General features: G+C 41.0%; 1 protein-coding gene across 2 annotated transcripts in view; it reads right to left on the minus strand.

Moving 5' to 3' along the window:
- The window catches only part of Scamp1 (secretory carrier membrane protein 1), a 71,606-nt gene extending 51,502 nt beyond the window's left edge, over window positions 1-20,104 (minus strand). For both annotated transcript variants that reach the window (XM_029556222.1, XM_008853339.2), the window contains exon 1: window positions 20,027-20,104. The gene's annotated coding sequence lies outside the window, so the exon portion shown is untranslated. The remainder of the gene's footprint in view (window positions 1-20,026) is intronic.
- Between the last annotated feature and the right edge of the window lie 1,824 nt (window positions 20,105-21,928).

A 21,928-nucleotide genomic window follows, 5' to 3' on the forward strand; every position in this document is an offset into this window, starting at 1 on the left:
GTGGTGGTTGCTTGGGGTTTTTTTTTGTTTGTTTGTTTTACTAAATTGGCATGGTGTACATGTCATACTTCCTTCTAAACACCCATGTTCGTACCCATAGATCAATGCTGCTGTCTTCTTTGGTCAAGCAGCTTCCTCTGCAGTGGTCAGCAGTGACCACAAGACTTATAACCAATCAAAGTATTGAGAACAACTGGAATGCCCAGCCCTACAGGGGGCAGCTATATCACACCCTCCAGGGCTCAGGAAACGTGGAAGAAGGGGCAGAAAGAATGTAAGAGCTGAGAGAAGGAGAATGCCTGGAGAAGCCAGAATTCAGGATAAACACATAACAAGACATTCTCATAGACACTGATCATGAGAAAGCATGCAATTGTTTTCTGGCATAGATCTTTAAAACATAGAAAATAAATTTAAAAAAATATAGACATAAACTGGGAAGAAAAACAAAATTTTAAATGTTTTTATTAGTATATATTGTTCATAACAATGAGTTATGACATTTTCACACATGTACATAATATATTTCAATCATCTTCACACCCCCCTTACTTTCTCTTATTCCCCTCTCAGTCTGAAATGCTGGCTTCCAGGCATGCTGTGGCTGTTTCAGCCCTGAACTCATAGCAACTGGGATTACCTGCAAAAGATCTGCACCCTGCCATGGAAGGGGAGGGGTTCATAGGGTTCTACCCCTTTAAGATTTATATAGTTGATGGTTGATGGGAAAGAGAGACACTTTCTTGAGTGGTATAACCACTGGTAAGGTACTCCTATAAACAACCTTAATAAAGCTCAGTGGGACACACACACACACACACACACACACACACACACACACGATATGAAAGTACAAAGGGGGCTAGTTGGAAAGATGAAGATTATCAGGACTGAGAGGGGGATACGAGAAGGCAAGGGTGGGTGTGAAGAAGATTGAAATGTATCATGTACATGTGTGAAAATGTCATAACTCATTGTTATGAACAATATATACTAACAAAAACATGTAAATTTTTTCTTCCCAGTTTATTTCTATATTTTATTTTTTTAATTTTCTTTTTTTTTTTTTTTTGGTCTTTTTTTGAGACAGGGTCTCCCTGTAGCCCCAGCTGTCCTAGAACTCACTATGTAGACCAGGCCAGCCTTGAACTCACAGAGATCGCCTGCCTTTGCCTCCCAAGTGCTGGGACTACAGGCGTGCACCACCACACCTGGCATTTTCTATATTTTAAACATCTATACCAGAAAACAACTGCATGCTTTCTCATGATCAAGGTCTATGAGAATGTCTCTCTATGTGTTTATCCTGAATTCTGGCTTCAGCAACAACAGGCACTTAGAAAATGCAGACTCTAGACTTCACAACTGATGACCCTAGGGGTTGAGAAGGGATGTGTATTCTTTAACTAGTTAACATGTTTAACAAGCCCCCCCCCCCCCCCCCCCCCCCCAGCATCTTTGTTATGAGGAACTCATGAAATGGAAATGTTCCTCTGACATCTGCTATAAACCACTGTTGTAGTCTACCAAAAGAAACTGCCAAAAAGAATCCTGAACCTTCTTTTAGACTTCAGGCTCTTTCATAGCCTCTAGTTCAGTGGAGAGCTAACTGTGGCTATGCTTACACAGATTCATTCCCTTGCCATTAGGGATGATGACAATGATACATACTGTCCTATTTGCTTTCCATTGCCATGAGACTGCTATAAACCACTGTTGTAGTCTACCAAAAGAAACTGCCAAAAAGAATCCTGAACCTTCTTTTAGACTTCAGGCTCTTTCATAGCCTCTAGTTCAGTGGAGAGCTAACTGTGGCTATGCTTACACAGATTCATTCCCTTGCCATTAGGGATGATGACAATGATACATACTGTCCTATTTGCTTTCCATTGCCATGAGAAACACTGTAACCAAAACCAACTTGGGGAGGACAGGGTTTATTTCAGCTTACAGTGCAGTCCTTCATTGAGGGGAGCCAGGGCAGGAGCTTAACCAGGAACCTGGTGGTAGAAACTGAAGCACAGGCCATGGAGGAGCTAGTTACTGGCTGTTCCCCTGGCCTGTGCTCAGCCTGCTTTCTTATACAACCCAGGACCACCTGCCCAGGTGTGTACCACCAACAGTGGGCTGGGCCTCCCACATCACTCAATAATCAAGAAAATGCCCCAAAGACATAGACACAGGCCAATCCAGTAGAGGAAATTCCCCAACTGAGGAAATTCCCCAACTGAGGCTCCCTCTTCCCAGATGTGTGAAGATGACAACTGAAGCTCTCCAGCACACATACTAACCCCAGAATCTGGAAAAATAGAAACAAGTTTATTACAATAGATGACCACACTAAAACAAGGCCTTTAAAGACTAGGATCATATTGTTGGAGGTACACAGAAAAGATGTACTAGACCAGGAGATTCCAGCAGATAAACACGGCACGCTCGCCCATTTTCATTCATATAGTCACCAAGTACCTATTCACTGATCACTCCAAAGGGTCACAGGTACATGATGGAATTTGGGACACCTTAATGAAAAAATTGGGCAAACAATCCTATTATCATGGAACTTTTATTTTAATAATGGAAGACTTACACAGCATAAACAATGGAGAGCATCTTAGACGGTCATAACTTATACAACAACAAATTCTAGGGTAAATGGGTCTTGCATGCAATTTTGGTGGGGATGATTTTATAAGGGTGGTTAGGGAATATCTGAGACAGAATGTCAGGAAGATGAGGAAGTTTCCCTGGGGGAAGACCACAGTACAAAGCCGGAGTACATGAGGAAGATCTCTACACTGATAAATATATACAAGCTGAGAGTAGAAAGAGATGCAGGACAAAGATATTAGGGAGCAGATTCCAGACTATTTTAAAGACTTACGACTTTATTCTGGAAAAAAAAAAAAAGAAAAGCAGCAGCAGCAGCTAGTAAGGTGACTCACTTTCTGGTTCTATATCTACAGAGTCTGGAATCTGTCACTCTAAGAAGTAAAAGAATGAGCAAATTAAAAAATCAGTAACTCAAGTATGGTGGTGCACACCATTAATCCTAGCACTCAGTAGGCAGAGGCAGACAGATATCTGTGAGTTCAAGGCCAGCCTGTTCTACAGAGAGAGTTCCAGGCCAGTTGAGGCTACAGGGGTCTCAAAAAAAGAGCCCCCCCCCCAAAAAAATCAGTTAACTCCTTCTGGATCCCTCAGGAGAGGTGAGGACACAGAAAAATGTGGCTCTAAGACTGGACAGACAGACAAGTGGTTACAGAAAATGGTTTACCAGAGCAAGAATTCTCCTTGAAAGAAGCAGTGGGAACAGTCCTGGGGCAGGAAAACCAGAGCTGATCATGAGTTGTTGGAGGCTCTACATTTCAGGGAGGGGCTGGAGACAGTTTCATCAGTAAAATACTTGCCTTATAAGCATGAAAACTTGAGATCAATTCCCAGAACCCATGTAAAAATGTTGGGCATGGTGATTTGTACCTGTTATCTTATCATTGCTTAAGCAGAGTCAGGAGGATCCCTGAAGCCTGCTTGCCAGCCATTTTAGACTAATGGGATAGCTCTAGGCTAGTAATGAGAGACCCTGCCTCAAAAAAGGTGGACAGCATTCCTAAGGATGACACCCAAGGTTGTCCTCTACCTTTACCTGCACACACACATGAAAGCACACACATGTATATACATACATACACCGTAAGCAAGACCCAATCACAGGACAGCCCTCCACATGCATTTGTTTTTTGTTTTACCTTCCAGCAGGGGAAGAGCATTCCAGTCATCTTAACCAGGACTATCCTCAGGAAAACCTAACTGGTGACTAATATGCTAAAGTTTAATCTGAGCCTTCACTGACTTAGAGGAGGGGAAGTATCCTGCTCCTGCTAGATTCTCCTAGACCTTGATCATGAGAAAGCATGTAGTTTTTTGCCATTCTGTCTCACCTAAAGAAGAAGAATACTTAGAAACACTTGTGAAATTCATAGTGCAGAGGAATGGACTCAATGAACAAGAATCCCAGGACCTTGCGCCATGCAACTGAAGGCCTACCTACTGGCAGCAATGCCTTTCATCTAGTAGGTCACATCTGCCTGTCAAGAAAGTATTATTCGGCATGCTAAAACACAAAAGTCAATTTGAAGACAGCAGATCACCCAGTGATGTTAGAATTATCAGACTGAGAGTACTGGAATTGTGGGAATAGGATTTAAAAGAACTATGCTTCATATGCTAAGGACTCCAAGGGATAAAGCAGACACCAGAGAACAGATGCTCAGTGCAAGAACAGATAGGATTCTGCAGAACAAACTTGCTTGCATCAAAACCGGGGTAGCAAAAATTAAGAATGTCTATGGTAGGTTTATTAGTAGATGGGATACAGAGCTGGGTAAATCTCTGATGTTGAGGACTGAGAGCATAAGGGTTTCTAAACCTCAAAAGAAAGAAAAGAAAACAAAAAGGAAGAATAAAAAAAATGTCCAAAACTGTGGGCCAACCATAAAACTGCAGTGAATATATCAGAAGAATAATAAATTGACAAAAAAGTAGATACTTCAAAAGAAATGACTGAGCATGTCTCAAAGTTAATGTCAAACATCAAACCAGAAATACAGGGAGCTCACAGAACACTAAGCAGACTAAAACTAAAATAAGGATGTGGGAGAGATTGCTCAGTGGTTAAAGCACTGGCTGTTCCTCCAGAAAACTCAGGTCCAGTTCTCAGCACCCACATGGCAGCTCACAACTGTCTATAGCTCCTGTTCCAGAGGCTCTGATGTAGCGCACTCTTCTGGCTTCTGTGGGCATTGCATGCAGATAGCACACTTACATACATGCTAAACACTCATACACATAAAATAAAAATAAAATATTTCAAAATAATAAAAGAAAATAAAACATGGGCCAGAAAGATGGCTCAATGGGTAAAGGCACCCACTGTCATGACGGAAAACCCAAGTTTTATCCCTGGACCAACATGGTGGAAGGAAAGAACAGATTTCTGCAAGCTGTCCTCTGACCTCCACATAAGTGCTGCCATGGCATGTGTATGCAGATACATGTACATGTACACACACACACACAGACACAGACACACACACACAATCAATGCAATGGAAAAAAATTTTTAATTAAAAAAAAACCCACCACACATCACCATATAATTTTCAAACTACAGAAAATCAGGATAAAGAAAAAAAAACCCAAAAGCCCCCAAGAGTGGCAGGGGGGCAGCTTAACCATACAGTAACAAAGGTAAGAATGTTATCTGACTTCTGAGATGCCGAACCAGGAGAAAGTGGAGTCGAAAATATTTATGTAGTAAATAAATTGAGGAAAAACTAAACCAGCCTAGAATCCTGTACCCTGTGAAATTGTTCCTCAGAGGTGAAGAATATGAAGAGTTTTTCATATACCAAAATGAAGAGAATTAATTGCTACAAACTTTACCTTGTAAGAATTGTTAAAAGACTGTCTTTGGGCCAGGCGTGGTGGTGCACGCCTTTAATCCCAGCACTCGGGGAGGCAGAGGCAGGCGGATCTCTGTGAGTTCAAGGCCAGCCTGGTCTACATAATGAGTTCCAGGACAGCTGGGGCTACAGGGAGACCCTGTCTCAAAAAAAAATCAAAAAAAAAAAAAAGACTGTCTTTGGAAAAAAGAAACATATGGATCAGAAATTTGGATCCATTGAAAGAAAGAAAAAAAATCTAAGAAATAAACATTTAAGAAACCAAGGTAAAATAAAAACTTATTTCTCAGGCCAGGCATGGTGGTGCACACCTTTCATCCCAGCACTCCTCCAGAGGCAGAGGCAGGTGGATCTCTGTGAGTTCAAGGCCAGCCTGGTCTACATAGTGAGTTCCAGGCCAGCTAGGGATATAGGAGACACTGTCTCAAAAAAAAAAAACAAAAAAAAAAAACCTTTTTTCTCACATAATTAATTGATACAACAGAAAATAGTCGGTTTGATAGTACAGTAATATCTCTGATGGTGGATTCATATGTAACTATCTCATGTATGTGTGTGTATATATGTATGTATGTTTCTGTACACACATGGATAACAAAAATGATACAAGGATTGGAGGAAAAGCTGAGTTACTTTGTTATTATAAGGTATTCATACTGCCTGGGAAGTAGCATAGAATTTGTATGTGCATTTGGATTTAAGTGGATATTACAAACTATAAGAAGGAAACCAAGAAGCATAACTGAAGAGTTGAGAGAGAGAGAGAGAGAGAAAAAGAGAGAAAGAGAGAGAGAGAGAGAGAGAGAGAGAGAGAGAGAGAACAGAAACATATAGGATGCTCAATTAAAAACACCAAGAATGAAAGATGAAACTAGGGGGAAAAGAGCCACATTCTAGGCATGGTGGCACACATTTTTAATTTCAGCACTCAGGAGGCAGACAGAGGCAGACAGATATCTGTAAGTTCAAGATCAGCTTGGTCTACATAGTGAGCTCCGGGCTAGAGCTACATAATGACACCCCTTCTAAAAAACAAAATATTTTAAAAGAGCAACAAATAAAAAACATTAATGAATGTGGGAGATATTAGGCCAACTATGTACATAATTCCTTTGAACACCAATGGTTTAGATGTACCAAGTAAAATATTTTCAGAATGGATCAGAAAGAGGAACATCCACTTTTGCATCTTATAAGATGGAGGATGGAAAAGCTGAGTGGCTAGATACTAAGGTGAAGAAAGCCAATGCCAGTGGCAGACTAAAAGGAACTGTGAGGCTAAAAATCCCAATATGGGCAGGCCCCTACTGCGGCTGAAACCCTGCCCTCAGAGGAACTGGAAGATTCTCATCTCCTATGTGTTCCAAAAAGTCCATGCCCAACAGAAAGCCCTCAGCTGCTCAACTGTGAACTGAAAAGAAAGATGCTACCACAAAACCAGCCGGTGTGACAAGAATGGCAGATGGGGGAGCTCTTCAAAATGCTTGTGATTATCTTACTGGCTCACAGCTATTGAGCCACAGCAAAAAACAAACAAACAAACAAACAAACACACCTCAGCCAGCAGGTAAGAAGACAACAAGTTCACGTCCCTCTACAATGATCATCATCCTCTCTGGGTGCCACAGAGGCATAGAGTGGTTTGTTTGCCAAAGGTACTGAGCAGTGGCTGCTCCTGTGACTGGACATCTTTCCCCCAACCAAGTTCCTCTACACAGACACACTAGAAATTTGTCTTCACCACCACCACAAAAAAATTGTGATCAGCAACATGAAAATCCCCCAAAGCTGGATAATACTTGTTTCAAAATCTTGGATACCAGAAAGGTGAGAACGTCCACATAGAGAAAAATGTCAAACGACAGAGTAGCACAAGGTTGGTCAGAATGCTGTGCATTTACAGCCACGCTCAAAATTGGCACAAGGAAGGAAACGAGGAAAATTAGAACAGAATTAAACCAATACAAAGTAGAAAAACTACAGAAATAAATTAAGGAAACTGACACTTCTTTAGGTAGACCAAGAAAACATGCAAAAATTAAAAAATGAAAATGTAGAAATTACAATAAATGCCTCAAAAATAATCACAAGCCATTGTAATAAACAATTATATATTCTACCAATATTGGATAACCTAGAGAAATGGGATAAATTTCTAGTAAAACACAACATATATATCTGCTTGAGTCAGGAAGATATAGAAAAGAATAAACCAGTAATACAGACTGAAGAAATAATCAAGAACCTCCCACCAAAGAGCAGTGCAGGCAAAAAGACATCACAGCTGTATCCTACCAAACGCTTGAAGAACTAATGCCGATATTTCTTTGTTATTGTTTCATTTTTGTTTTGTTTTGAGACAGAGTCTCTCTATATATTCCAGGTTGGCCTTGAATTTGTGACCCTCCTGCCTCCCACTGAGTATGCCATCAGGCTCAGCTAATGCCGGTATTTCTTACATTTTTGCCAAGATGGAACTAAAAGGGAATACTTACACATTTTATGAGGCTAATTACTTTGGCACCCAAGACAAAGACATCATAAGAAAAGAAAAGTAGGGACTAGAGAGATGACTCAGTGGTTAAGCGTGTATTACCGCTATTACAGAGGACCCAAGTTTGGTTCCCAGCACCTATGTTGAGCAGCTCACAACTGTCTGTAATTCCAGCTTGAGGGAAATCAGATACTCTTCCAGCCCCTGCAAGCACTGCACTCACACCCACAAACTCACACCCAGAAATATATATATAATTAAAAATAAAGTCTTTTAAAAATAAGAAAACTACAGGCCAATTTCTCTATTGAGAATTAATACAAATATTCTTAATAGGACACTAGCAAACAAAGTTTAACAATACATAAAAAAGATTACACATCATGACCAAGTGGGATTTATCCTTGGCCCATAAGGCTGATTCACTACATATTAATCACTATCATATATTGTACCAACAGAATGGAAGCTAAAAACTACATGGTCATCTCAACTGACACAGAAAAAAGGAAAACAAAACCTAACATGCCTTCTTTGAAGAAAAAAAAAAACTCACCATAGTTCATATGAATTTTTAAATTTTTATTTTATGTGTTTTTGTCTCTATATATGCATGTGTACCAGGTGCATGCCTGGTGCCTATGGAGGCCAAAAGAGGGTATTGGATGCTCTGAAACTGGAGTTACAGACAGTTGTTAGCCAATATGTGGATGTTGGGAACCAAACCCAGGTCCTCTGCAAGAGCAGCCATGGTGCTCTTAACCACTGAGCCATCTCTCCAACCTCCACAGTTTATATATTGAAGGAAAGCCCCTCAACACACTTAAGGCTATTTGTAAAAACTCCACAGCATCCATGGGGAAAAGCTGAATGTTTTTCCATCAAGACCCAGTACAAGCGAAGGAGGTCTAACTCTTGCTACTTCTATTTAGCTTAGTACTAGGAGACTACCAAGTGTCATCCGATGCAGAAAACAAGGCACAATCCAAATAAGAAAAGTGAAACTACCTCTTTTTGCAAGTAACAAAACTTTACAAAAATACTGTGAGAACAAGTAAATGAATACAGTAAGGTGTCAGGATATAGTACCAACAAAGTCAGAAGCATCTTTATAACACCTTCAGCATCTTTATGAGTGAAAAAGAAATCAAGAACACAACTCCATTTATGAAAGCATTTTTTTTAAAGCCTAGGAATTAATTGAAAAAGCGAAGGATCTGTGCTATAGTCTTGATCTTAAGTGCCAGCCAAAGGCCCCTTCTAGACGTAGGGCTTTGTAGAGACAATTTTGGTCACTGGGAAGGAAGCAGTACTTGAAGGAGATTGTGACACTCAATCCCCCTCCCCTCTTCTCTCCCACTACCCCCCCAACATACCCTCTTTTCCCAGTTGCTAGGTGAGTGGTTTTGCTCCACCCCAAGGTCCCACTGGGATATGCTGCCTTGTCACAGGCCCAAAGCAACAGGGTCAACCAATTATGGACTACACCCTCCAAAACTATGAACCAAAATAAAGCTCTCCTCTATAAAAGGTGATCATCTTGAGTATTTGTTATAGTAACACTGAGAATTACAAAACACCAGTGAAAGAAATGAAGAACACAAATGAGAAGATGGACCACACTCATGAATCACCATAATGTCCATATGACCTAAAGCAATGCATAGTTCAATGTAGTCCCTATAAAATCCCATTGACATTCTTCACAGAAGTAAGGAGAAAATCCTAAAGCTCATAGAGAACTAGAAAAGTCCCCCAATAGGAAAAAAAAAAAAAAAAAGGTATGAAAGAATTGGAGCCTTCATATTTCCTGACCTGAAGTTAAAGTGCAAAGCTATAGTACTCAAAACAGCATATGACTATCATAAGAGCGAACAGGCCAGCAGCACAGGACAAAATAGGTACAACATATATAGTCAACTGACTTTTTTTTTATTGTGTGTGTGTGTCTTGTATGTATGGAGGTCAGAGGACAACTTGCAGGAGTCATTTCTCATTTCCACCATGAGTCCTGGGGACCAAATTTAGATTGTCAGGTTTGTTGACAAGTGCATTTACCTGCTGAGCAATCTCACTGACCCTTAAATGATTTTTGACAAGGGCACTGAACTAAAGTGGGGCAAAGATCGCCTTTTCAACAAATGGTGCTGGGAAATGCAACGTCTACATACAAAGGAATGAAACAGGACCCTTATCTTACACCACACACAAAAATCCACAAAAGAGGGGCTGGAGAGATGGCTCAGTGGTTAAGAGCACTGGCTGCTCTTGCAGAGGACCTGGGTTCGATTCCCAGTACCCACATGGCAGCTACGAACTGTCCTTAACTCCTGTTCCAGGGGAATCTGAAGCCCTCTTCTGACCTCTGCGGCATCGCATGACACAGGTGCACTCACATACATGCAGGCAATACACTCATACACATAAAATAAAAATAATAAATATTTTTAAAAATCCACAAGAGAACAAAATGTCTAAGTATGAAGTCAGAAACTACAAAATTAGCAGAGAACATTGGAGAAAGCTCCCGGATGGTGGGCTTGGCAATGTGTTGGGTTTGTTTTTTTACATCATAGCAAAATCTCAAGTAAAAATGGTAGAATTAAACACATAGGTCCACATCAAGCTAAAAAGTTTCTTCACAACAAAGGAAACAATAAATGAGATGAGACAGCTGCTGTGGATCAGGAAAAAAATATTATAAATCACTCTGATAAGGAGCTAATATACAAACTTTATAAGTTAAAGACTATAAAAAGCAAAGAGCCCAATATTAAAATGAGCAAACACTGAATAGACATTTCACCAAAGAAGAAATAAAGTGATCACTGGGTATATGAAAAGATTCAGCATCACTAATCAGCAGGGAAATGCGTACCAAAACCACCAGAAACCCCCTTTACAATTGTTAGGATGGTTATTCTCAAGAAAATCCAAAACACAATAAATTGCTGGTGAGGGTACAGCCAAAAAGGAAACCCTGTACACTGTTGGTGTGGATGTAATGACTGGTGTGTCCAGAATGGAAAACAGTATGGATACTTCTAAAGGAATTAAAAACAGAACAAGCAATTACTCTGAGTTGGTCACTGCATAATGTATACATCGATCAAAATACAATGCTATACCCAGTAGATGCATACAATTATTTTTGCCAATTAAAAACAAAACTTGGCAAAGTAATAGAACTACCCTATGACTCAGCAAGCTCTCTTCCAAATACATACCCAAAGGAGATGAAACCATCTCACCAAGGCACCTGCACCCTCATGTCCAGTGCAGCACTACTCACCACAACCTAAAAATGAAAGCAATCTAAGCTACTGTCAATAAGCAAATGGATAAAGAAACTGTGGTTTATAATTATTTCCTCTAAAAAAAAATGAGATCTTGTCATTTGCCATATTGAGGGGCCTAGAAAACATTAAGCTAAGTGAGATAAGCCAGACAAAGAAAAATATTGCATGATCTCATATATATGAGGTCTAAAAGAAAGCCCATATAGAGTACAAAAATAGTGATTACAGAAGATGTGGAGTCAGGGGTGGGAAGCGAAGATGTAGGTCAGAGTATGCAAAGAAGTTAATGCATAAAATAAACAAGTCTAGCAAGGTGATATACAACACGAGGACTGAAGGCATGGGTAATAGAGTTGTGTTGCATATGGAATGCATGCTGTGAGTAGGTTTTAGCTGCTCTGCTGCCAGAAAAAAAAAAAAACCACACACACACACACACACACACACACACACAACTAGTAATTATATGAACGGAGGGTTGGTTATGTTAATTTTCTTTACTATAATAACATTTTACTATCTATAAGTATTTCATTAAATCATGTTGTAAACCCTATACACAAAAATATTTTTTAAATAAAGCAAAGTGACTGTATGATCTAGCAATCACACTCCTTGGTATTTACTCAAATGAGCTAAAAACTTATGCTCACAGAAAAACCTACTCACAGATATTTATAGCACCTTTATTCATTATAGTCAAGCCTTGGATAACCAAGGCTTCACCAAACTTCCTTTGGTGGGTGGATGGATGCAAACTATGTACATTCAAAATAAACTATTATGCAGTGCTAAAAAGAATGATCAAGCCATGAAAAGGCATGGAGGAACTTTAAATGCACACCAAGTGAGAAGTCAAAATGAAAAGGCTACATAATGACCATGCCCATGTATGACAATGTGGGAAAGACAAAACCATTAGAAACATTAAAAAACAACAAAAAAAGGGAGAGTTGCTGGTGACACTATAACCACACAGAGCACAGAGAACTTCTACAGCAGTGAAACTACTCTATCAACTATAGCAATGGATAAAAACCCACATTATGTACATACCAAGCCAGAGTGAACTCTAAGGTATACTATGAATTTGGGGGATTACCATGTGTCAGTATAGGCCAATTAACTGTAAAAATGTGTCCATCTGGTGGGGAGTGTTGATAAGTAGACTGTGCGTATATGGGGACAGGAGTATATGGGAAAGCTCTGCAACTTCCTCTCTTCTGTAAACCTAAAACTGTTCTACAAAAATAATGCTTCTTAAAAAACTAAAGCAGCAGGCTAGAGAGATGGCTCAGCAGTTAAGAGCACTGGCTGCTCTAGCAGAGGACCTGGGTTCAGTTCCCAGTACCCACATGGTGGCTACCAACATCCAGTTCCAGGAGATCTGATGCCCTCTTCTGACCTCCGTGGGCATTGCACAAAACAGGTGCACTTACATATAGGAAATACACTCATATACATAAAATAAAGATAATAAATTTTGTTAAGTTAAAGCAGGGCTGGAGAGATGGCTCAGTAGTTAAAGGCACTCGCTGCTCTTGCAGAAGACTGAAGTTGGTTCCAGTACCCACATCAGGTGACTTACATCTCCTGGGAATCCAACACCCTCTTCTGGCCTCTGTGGGCACATGGCATACACATATGCATGTGTGTGTGCGTGCGCACACACACACACACACACACACACACACACAAATAAATAAATAATAAATTAAATCTTGAGAAAAAATATTAAAAGTTAGTGAGAGTTCCTAAGCAGGAGACTAAAGAGATCAACCATTTTTCCCTAAAGGGATCACTCTGGCTACTGAGCTGAAAACAGACTAAAAAGCAACAAAAGTAGATGGGCTCTACTAAAGTAAGGGAAAGACAAGTGGGGAGACAAGAGTTTGAGGATGCATTTACAGTAGCAATTACAAATGTAATGCAGAATTGAATCTGAGAGAGAACAGGATGTGACTAAGAACAGTGAGCAAACAGGATCAATACAACAGAGATCCTGGAGGTCTTGTGTTGACACTGAGATAAGAGAAGTGACTAAAGAGACATGAGGCAGTAGTCACAGACACGTGAACTTCTGTCACGGGGGAAGGAACCCAAAAGCTAAGAACGCAATACGATAATACCTGAATCGTACAGAAGAGAGTTCACAGCCTTGCAGCAGTCCATCTACGTGGTGACTCTATCAATATATTTTGTAAATACGCTGGTGTACGGTGCTATCCTCAGAGCAACACTGTGGACTGTGGACATCCCCTCATAGAAGGAGAAGGCAGAGAGGGTCATTGGATCCTTACCTGATATTCCAGCCACTCCTCCTAGGCATCTGTATGCAATTTTGCCTAATTGCATGTGGCCTCAGGAAGATGCTAGAGTAAAGAAGCTTAAGTTAGACAAGGGGAGGGGGGCTCTTTCTATGTGGCTATGGGAAAGATGTCATCCATGCTGGGTGAAGACTTTCCAGTGCAGCTGCTTTGAGGTCACTCAGGCTCCTGGCAGTAACTCCTCACACGTGCTCTATAAATAAGACCAACGAACTCATTGGTTCCCAAGGGTGAACTATGGTAGAATTGCACTTTGGTTTGTTGTCAGGACCTTAGGAAGAGGGGGTGGATGTTCACATTTCCCCCAAAGGAAGGAATTTCAACAACTGAGTTATGACTTGCTTGGCTCTTTGACTGTAAAAGTTCACATAACCTCCTTCATAGAGAACATGTCATTTGAAGGAACTTGAATCCAGTTTCCAAATCATAATCCTGTATATTTGACTTAGGACAAATCACCTTTTTATTGTCTACACACACACACACACACACACACACACACACATGGAGCTAGGGCACTGCTCAATAGTAGAGTGCTTGCCTAGCCTGTTCCAGCCCTAGATTCAATCTCTAGTACCACATACTACAAATTTCTTAAATATACTATTATGAAATAGCTAGTGACTAACACAATCTAGGATATGCCCATGGAAATCAGTGGCAGAAGTCAACAGAAGAGGTCAAGGACAAAAACAGCAGTAATTTAGAAAGAATATCAGTTAAGAATGCAAAACAGGAGCAGAGATAGAGACAGCAAGAGTGCTACAAAGAACGATGGTAAATCAAAACACAAAAAAATAAATTCACAGAATAAACACTCACAATAACTGGTGGTGCCAAATTAAAATCTAATGACATGAGAGCCACAGGTTGGGAATTTTCAGATAAGAAGATATAAGAATTCCTAGAACCAGTGATGAGAAACAAAGGTGGCATCTCCACCTTTCTCATGCCCAGTTTAGAACTGTACAGAAAAAGGGCAGATGCTTCATGAGAAGGTTGCAGGAGAAAGAGACTGCTGTGGTCTGAATCACTGTCTCATCCCAATGTTCATATGTTAAACCTAATCCTCAATGCAATCAATCTAAGAGGCAAGACCACAGAAGGTGATGTGGTCATAAGGGGAACAGTCCTGAGTAAGAGAGCCTCACCTTTATAAAAGAGGCCCAGGGAGCTTGTTTGCCCAGTATACCACTTGAGGGCACAGAAAGATGCCTCCAGGAAACAGGAAGGAGGCCCGATCCGACCAAATCTGCCTGTATCTGTAGCTTAGAATTCCCAGTCTCCAGAACTGTTAGTGATCAAGTACTGTTGCTTAAAACTTACCCAGTATAAGGTATTTTGTCATAGCAGCCCACACTGTCCTCACAGTAGAGTATGTTTCCACAGCATGAAAGAGAAAAAGCACTGAAGAGAATGAAGTGAGGGTGGGGTAGATGAAGACATACTGACTTCTGGAGGAGACAATGGAAAGTTTCAAGAATTATAGAAAAAATATAAGGGGACAGAATAAGGACTGTGCAGAGCACTACAAGGATTAAAAATTAGTAGAGTACCCTGGGAATCCTGTGTTTCTTACTGAGACTGACATTATGAGACTAGTCTTGGTGGATTATGGGTGTTGGGGGTGGGAGGGTGCGCTAGGGGCTCCACTTTGACCCTTTTAAATGGAGGTGAAGAAATATGGAGAGATACAATCTTAGTCCTAACATTCCATGTTATTACCAGTGTGGCAGGTAGACCCTAAAGTGAGTCCTAATGATTCTCTCACACTAGTGTTCACATCTTTGAAACTGTATCCTCCCCCCGCACCCCTGAGAGCATTATAGGTCTGTGACACACTTTTAACCAACAGTATATGGTAATGGTAACAGACAGAACACTCACTATTTCATTAAATCCTTTAAGACTCCATTTTAGCAGACTGGAGTAAGAGGTTCTACAGGATTGACAAAAGATTCATGTTGGAGACACCATGTTATCAACCAGGAACCACAGGCAGCTTCTGTGCCCTGAGGGCAGCCTCCAGCTAACTACCACAAAAAGCTGGGGTGCCTAGTCATACATACCACTGGATATTACCTTTGCCAGTAACCTCAGTGAACTTGGCAGCAGATTCTTCCCCAGTCAAACCCCCCGAGATGAGAAGGCACCATGGACAATACCTTGACCACAGCTTTTTAAGACTGAGCAAAGGAGTTAGCTCTGCTGAGCCCAGACTTCTGACCCACAGAAATTGTGGAATAAACTTGTGTTGCTTCATGCCACCAAGTTTGTAATCAATTGTCACACAATGGAAAATCCAGTGTGTGTGGCTATCTTGACCCACTGAAGAGGCAAAGATAACCTAGGAAACCCAGGCATTATGATCACACATTCTCTTGGCTCCACTCAATAGCCAACTGAAGGCCTAGGGAAGTGATCTCAATAAGGCTGTGGGCTTGTGAGAAGGTGATCTTGGCTAGAGCAAATGGTACATTACATTAGGATAAGACTGAAAACGTCTGGAGGGAGAAATCTGGGATGTGCTGGACTTCATTTCCTACAAGCCTAAAACTACTCTTAAAAATAACGTATAAAAGTGAAAAAATAAAAGCAGGTTAAGTTCAAATCCTGCTGGCCCCACATGTCACACTACTAAATATATAATGTACAATCACTTCTAAGGAAAGCAGACGAGCTAATTTGACCTCTGGGAAAACAATTCCAGTAACACAGGCAAGAAGTAGTTTGAAGGAAAGACTGAAGGTGGGGACTGAAGAGGCCACTGTCTTAACAGCTAAGCCATCTCTTCAGCCCTTCAGCCACAACAACTTAATTTTTAAATAAAAGAATAGGATGGGAACTTTGTAACTATTAACAAGGTTACACATTCAGCCATCCTACAGGAGGATTTGCCTGCTTGACCTCAAGTAGCTGATCACATCCTTATGCAACAATCTAGAAGCTTCCATCTCCCATATACTTTTCTAAAATAAATATGAATACAATCAATCAACTAAAACAGTATTTGGACCAAAGTCAAATATATCACTTAATTCAATTACTCAAATGTATTTAAATCTAATTTTGGAAACAGTCATAGCCACAAAAACAGACAAATTTCTAGAATCATAACATACAGGAAACAAAGGAATATCTAATTTTTTAGTCAGTATTTTAACTGTGTCTTCCATCATGTAAAAAGTACAGCACAGGATGCGCCATGCTCTTTGGCAGCAGCCACATTCCTGGTTCTGAAGCAGCACCTCTGCTCAGCAGGTCCAAAGAGTTTAGCTCTGGCCGGATTCTCATGATGGCCTAGCTCCCCACCTTCTTTCAGAAAGCCCTTCTGGGACTGCAGAGTCTCACATCTAGAACTGTAATTTACATTTTTATGCTTAATTTATCCTGTGTATATCTTCTTTGTATGCATGTGTAACTTTTAAAACTCCGAGTTAGGTGAGAAATTTTTCAAAGTCCAGGATTTCTATTCCTTGGGCATCTATCTCTAAAGTTAACACAGGAAAAGGAAAAAGCTTTACAAAAACAGTTGAGTTACTGCCACTTGCTAACTAAATGCCCTGAGTCTCTGATGCTTTTCAATAAAATGGAAATTTAAAATACCTATATGAACATGGTGAGAATTTGGTAAGGTAATACAGGCAAAGCACGTGACACAAAGCAGACAGGCTGATAAAGAATACTACTAATGAGAACAATCTAGGGCCAGATAGCTCAGTAGGTAAAGGCACTTGAGGCCAAGCCTGAGGACCTGAGTTCAATACCCAACACCTACAAGTTGACCTCTGATCTCTACATGTATGTTATGTCACACACCAACACACACAGACACACATACAAATAAGTAAATGTAAATTAAAATTTAAAAGAATAATCTAAAACTACTACTGTGAAAAGAGAAAGCATATTCCTTACTAATAAAGTTTTCTAAACAGAGTTTATGCCTATTGACATATTTTTCGTTCTTTATCAGTAAAATTTAAAGAAAGTTTTGTTTCCACCTCCACACCTGAGAATCCACATACAGTACAATGCAGTATCTTTGTTCCTGTCTTCCTCTCTTTAAACTACTACTACCAAACTGTACTACTGCACACTCACAGCACTAATAACTAATATGTGATAAGGTAAATTATAGCTTCATATAAACCACTGGCCTTTTCCCGTCATTCAACCACAATCACTTAACATGCCCAGTGAGCACACAGTGGTTCCAGACTGGGATGTAGATGCTACACATAAGCAGCAGCTGTCAAGTGAAAGCTTGGAAATAAAATGAAATTTAAAAGCTCTTTTTCCTTCTTGTGGTGCTGGAGATGGAAACTAGGGCCTCCCATATGCTAGGCAAGCATTCCACGACTGAGCTATAGATTCAACTCCTAAATCATTTTATTTTCATTCTTTTCTGACACCAAATATGTGGAACAGTTCCCCCTAAATCTAACAATTCTCCAACTTTGTGGACACTGAATGTTCTATAGTTCAGTTCAATTCTGACATCACCACCACCCCAACAAGCACAGATCTCACAACAGGCTCAATACATGTCTACCCCCACTTCAGAGGCCACTCATTAGTTCCAAGCTGCTAAGGATACATCTGACCAACTGGTTATCAATGGGGGCTCTCCCATGAGCCCTTCCTCAGGTTTCATAATTTTCTGGAACAAGACACAGAACTGAGAAAAAGCCTACTTAACTAGGACCGGACTGTAAAGTACACCATTCAGGACCAACCAAAGGGAAGAGATGCAAGAGCAGAACAGAGAGGGAAGGTGGCCAGAGCTCCCATGTTCTTTCTAGACTCGCCACCCTCCTGGCGCCTTGATGAGAGGGTTCATTACACAGACACAATGGATTAAATAGGTGGCCACTATGATTAGATCAACACAATCTTCAGGCCCTCTCCAACCCTCTCTTGGAAGGCAAGTTTAAGGTTCTACCATCTAGTCACGCCTTGATACTTTGGTGACCAGCACCCATCCTGACGCTATCTAGGGACCCAAAGCCACTAGTCAGTTCATTAGTATGTATCAGATTCTCATCATTCAAGAACTTCCATAAATTTTAGAATCTGTGTAACTGCAACTAGAGAAAAGGACCAAATTTTTCTTCTTAATCACAACTTTGTATAAAGTACTCCTAGAACTAAGGAGCCAATAAAATACACATTGAAGAAATTTCCAAATGAAAACCTATATAATCTTTCAGAATAACTTTCTAGATTATGAAAAACATCTACCAGGAAGAGGTGATCCCATTTAAAGATCATTGTCATGATATGAAAATACAAGCAGACAACTGAAGTATCTTTCAGAAGAGACTAACATCTCCAGAGCCAAAAATGTGTGAAACTAGAGGGCTGGTGAGTATGCCTAAGATAAAGATGCAAATACAGAGACAGCATTATTTGCAGGAGAAAACCACCTCAATAGGTCTCAAATCTGTGTCACAATAAAATTATGAAAAGAGCTTAAAAAAATAACTGCCCTAAGTGTAAGTGGTGAGGACCTTAACTGATAGTGGAAGGTAGGTCCTTACATGCTTTTCAGATGCATACAAAGGAGTTGGTAGGAGACTGGGAGGGAAAGAAATAATACAAAGACAATATGTACATGTGAAATTCTCAAAAAGAAAAAAGAAAATTTAAATATGCACCCAGAGTAGCAAACCACCATTTAATAAAGAGTTTTTCTCATTTCCTTACTTTTAATAAATCAAGATTAAATTTTGAGGGGAAGAATATGCTTTCCCAGACTGGGTAAATTTCTAGAGGCTCTGGTCTACCAGAGCAGAAGGCGAGTCTTCTTCAAAACAGCCTAACTCAAATGATAATCACAAATACAACAGTGAAGTTCCAGACATGGTTTCCACTGTGAGGAAACCATCATCCCACATTACCACAAAGACAGCACCCCCATCAAGAGACACACTCCTACTTCTCAGTACATCAAGCACTGTAGGAAGGTTCAGGTATTATAGAGATTAGGATTTACTTTGCTAATTTACAGAACAAAAAAGGAAACCTAGGGAATTTCACTAGGACCATTATGGTCATTTTCAGCTATTACCAATAGTCCTTCTCATAAAAAGAAAAAGAATCCTAAGTTGCTGAATTCTAAATAAAACATTAACAACTTGTTTTACATTAGTTTAACCAATCAACTGAAAAAAAGTAATAAAATATAATCCCTACTTAATTTCCATTTAAAAGAAGTGCAATTGAGAACAATTTCACTGGGCTGGCAAAATGGCTCTTCAGATAAAGGTGCTTTCAGCTAAGCCTGACAACCTGAGTTCAATCAATCCCAGAGACTCACATGGAAAGAAGTAGCTCTCAAAAGGTGTCCTTTGACCACCCATGTTCACTGACACATGCACACACAAAGAGAAATAAATAAATGTAGTAATAAATAAATATTAAAAAGAATAATCTTACTGTTCTAGAATCCGAGAATGGATTATATTCATCAAGTCCTGGTGGAACATTTCTTGTCACCTGTGTAACTGATGGATCCTAGAACAAAATTTGAAGAAGAAAAACAATTATCCTTTAAGATATAATTTTGATACTTACATAGTATTTGCTGTGTCTGAACCTTTGATCACCCAGCAAAGCTAACAGAAGAAACTAAAAGTAGATTGTGAAATATATTCAAAGCCATTTCAACAAAGGTAAAATTTAAGCCACAACCCTCACACCCTCAAAGAAAACAAAAACTGGGTTAGATGCAAATCAACTGCTACTTTTTCTATGACAGTGGATCCCTCTTACTAACTGTGTGGAACGGAGTGCCTATGACACTTTGACTAAGTCCATTTCCTTTAAGATCACATAAAGCTCATATCCCTTTCTTCCTTTCTGACACAAGGTCTCACTCCTGGTGATCTTCCTGCCTCAGCCTCCTGAGTGCCACCCATGAAAGGCATGAGTCGCCATACTTAGCTGTATGTTCCCCCTTTTAAAATAACACCTTCTTCAGTTTTCCCAATTTCAAATGTAAGACCATTACAATCAATGTCATACACCACTGCCACAACTCGCATTCAAAAGCAGCTGCCTCTTGCTCTACTCTACTCTAGTATCTCTCTACTTGACCGTAGTTTGCTTTTCTACAAGATCCGAGACTTTCTCCCGTTTCCCAAGCATATTACCACACCATCCTAGCCTTTCAAATCTTTTAGGCTTTCATAAAAATTACTAAATCAAAGGGTGAATTGGCTCAGTGGTTAAGAGCACTGGCTGCTCTTGCAGAGGACCTAGGTTTGATTCCCAGCACCTACATGGCAGCTAACGACCATCTGTAACTCCAGTTCCAGGGGATCCAACACCCTCTTCTGACCTCCACAAGCACTGCATGACACAGGTACACTTATATACAGGCAGGCAATACACTCATACATATAAAATAAAATATTTTTTAAATTCTTAAAAAAATTACTAAATCGCCCACCCTCAGGCCTCTCTTGGGGTAAGTCTACCGTGCAGCCCTCCGTGTCTTGACTCCGCCAGCCGCGCTCACCCTTCCATCTCCCCCGCTGTTCTCTACTCCTAGCTTGGGCCCTGTGCCATTCCTGGTCTTGGGGCCCCAGACACCTGGGGAGCCAGTGCTGATTCCTGACACTGTTCACCCCAACCGGCTTGGTGCCTTCCTTGGGCCCCAGGAGCACTGCCTCCGGACCCAGCCCGCCCTCACCTCTCTCTGCTTCCCCGGACCTGCACCACCGGCTAACTCGCCTGGCCTTCTACCCTATCCTCAGGCCTTTCGGGGTGGGTCCATCGCGGACCCACCTCATTCGCCCTTCCATCTCCACAGCTGTTCTCTGCTCCTGGTTTGGGCCCTGCGCCATTCCTGGTCTTGGGTCCCCAGACACCTGGGGAACTGGTGCTGCTTCCTGATCCTTTTCACCCAGGTCAGCTTGGTGCCTTCCTTGGGCCCCAGGAGCACTGCTTCCACGGGACCTGGCCCTGCCCTCATCTCTTCCTTCTTCCCGGACCTGCACCACTGGCTAACTCTCCTGGCCCACTCTCCTGCCCTCAGGCTTCTCTTGGGGTAAGTCTACCGTGCAGCCCTCCGCGCCTTGACTCCGCCAGCCGCCCTCACCCTTCCATCTCCCCCGCTGTTCTCTACTCCTAGCTTGGGCCCTGTGCCATTCCTAGTCTTGGGGCCCCAGACACCTGGGGAGCCAGTGCTGATTCCTGACCCTGTTCACCACAACCGGCTTGGTGCCTTCCTTGGGCCCCAGGACTACTGCCTCTGGACCCGGGCCCCGCCCTCACCTCTCTCTGCTTCCTTGGTCCTGCAACACCCGCCAGCCTCTTTCTGGGGCTGACAGCCTC

This window comes from Nannospalax galili, unplaced genomic scaffold (assembly GCF_000622305.1).
Source record: "Nannospalax galili isolate Female #2095 unplaced genomic scaffold, S.galili_v1.0 scaffold45, whole genome shotgun sequence".
Classification (NCBI taxonomy): Eukaryota; Metazoa; Chordata; class Mammalia; order Rodentia; family Spalacidae; genus Nannospalax; species Nannospalax galili.